The sequence below is a fragment of the Lepidothrix coronata genome, unplaced genomic scaffold (assembly GCF_001604755.1).
Source record: "Lepidothrix coronata isolate B3197 unplaced genomic scaffold, Lepidothrix_coronata-1.0 Scaffold393, whole genome shotgun sequence".
Classification (NCBI taxonomy): Eukaryota; Metazoa; Chordata; class Aves; order Passeriformes; family Pipridae; genus Lepidothrix; species Lepidothrix coronata.
This window is the reverse complement of record NW_016690573.1, coordinates 72,205-74,120: the sequence shown is the minus strand read 5'-3', so window position 1 is coordinate 74,120 and position 1,916 is coordinate 72,205. Positions and strand designations below refer to the sequence as shown.

General features: G+C 48.4%; 1 protein-coding gene across 2 annotated transcripts in view; it reads right to left on the bottom strand.

The window, feature by feature from the left end:
- Positions 1 to 1,916, bottom strand: part of SLC23A2 (solute carrier family 23 member 2) — a 58,319-nt gene that overhangs the window by 10,969 nt on the left and 45,434 nt on the right. The window lies entirely within an intron of this gene.

Genomic DNA, 1,916 nt, shown 5'->3' with positions numbered 1-1,916 from the left:
CCTGTCAGGGAGTTGCAGAGCCAGAAGGTCCCTCCTGAGCCTCCTTTTCTCCAGGCTGAGCCCCCCCAGCTCCCCCAGCCACTCCTGGTACCCCAGCCCCTTCCCAGCTCCGTTCCCTTCCCTGGACATGCTCCAGCCCCTCAATGTCCTTCTAGTTCTGAGGGACCCAGAACTGTCCCAGGATTCAAAGTGCCTCAGCAGTGCCAGCACAGGGGACAGTCCCTGCCCTGGGCCCGTGGCCACACTATTTATGCATCTTTAATGGAAACAACAAGCTCCCTTCACTCAAACACAATCTGGCAAGTCCACGTAGATGAAAGAAGCAAAGGAAAATCCGCCAAACCAACTGCTTTGATCCTGCTTGGAAAAGTCCCAAAGAACCACAAAACCCCACCAAAAAGAATTCCTCCTGTTCAGAAGGCAGGAATTTGAGCTACAGCTTGTGGGAAAACAATTCTGGTCAGCGAGGCAGATGCCACTTAATTATTACTGCTCAAAAAACTCAGCCTTTGGTTATGAGTTTCGGTTATCAAACAGGATGGGCCACAACCAGCTCTGATCACTGCACAAACACCTCCCCGCTCCAAACTTTTGTAGTAGAGAAAATAAGATTAATTTAAGCCTGCAGAAAAGCTTGGCAGGTTTTCCACAGCAATTGCCTCGATGCTTTTATCTCTTTGAAATAGATGAGCCTCTTGCAACAAAAGGAGCTGGAAATCACACAACCGTGAATGAGGTTCACAAATAGGAAAGGTCTAATCACAGTGAAGTTTTCCTCCTCTTCTTTCCCAAAAGCTTCTATGCTTCATCTTCTGCTTTACAAGTGGTTTCTTTCAAGAACTAATCAGAACCAAAGCATATGGGAAACCACAATGAAGCTGCCTCATGACAGTGGAGCGACACTCCTAACAATTTATATTATTTTATTCTCTTATTACCCCTTAATTTCTGAGCAGCACAAGGTGAACCAGTTGTGTAACTCTATCTCATGGCATAAAACCAGCCTTTAACAGCTTTAAACTCAGAGATGGCCAATAAAAGAATACAAGTATCCAACTGCTGTATGAAGTGTTTGGTGTTCCCTTGTAAATACTTTCATTGCCTGTTGATAAGCAGGGACTGGCATTCTCTGACTTGCCCATCGGCCCAATTCCAACCCCACTCTGGCAAGTCAGGACATTTTTGTCATTAACAGTTGTGCCAATTCAGGGATGGGTGTCTTTGGGGCAAGGAAGTAGAGTAAGCTGGGAAAACCTCCACACAATAGTGATTCTTCAGACAACGACTCAATGACTCCAGTGGCTCTACGGGAGCTGAAGTAACATGACCTTGTCATAGCACAACACCAAGAGCACTGCCAAGGACTGACAGCGAGGACTGGGAGTCCATGTTTTATGGAAAGTCACAAAATGTTACCAAGAGTTGCCCAGATAAACCCTGCAAGTGCCTCCTACAAACTCCAGTGTCAGAAACAAAGCCTTTCTTGGGTGAGATCTCAACGAGAAAAAACCATCAGCCTCCCCATGGCTGTTGTTAGATCAGTGCATGCTGGAACCATGGAATGGTTTGGATTGGAAGGGATCTTGGAGATCAACCAGTTCCATCCCCTGCCACGGGCAGGGACACTTTCCACTATCTCAGGTTGCTCCAACCTGGCCTTGGACACTTCCAGGAATGGGGCAGCCACAGCTTCTCTGGGAATTCCATCCCAGCCCCTCACCACCCTCACAGGGAAGAATTCCTTCCCAATATCACATCTATCCCTGCCCTTTGGCAGTGGGAAGCCATTCCCTGTGTCCTGTCCCTCCATCCCTTGTCCCCAGTCCCTCTCCAGCTCTCCTGGAGCCCCTTCAGACCCTGGAAGGGCTCTCAGGTCTTCTCTGGGCAACCTGTGCCAGGGCCTTCCCAAAATCCCA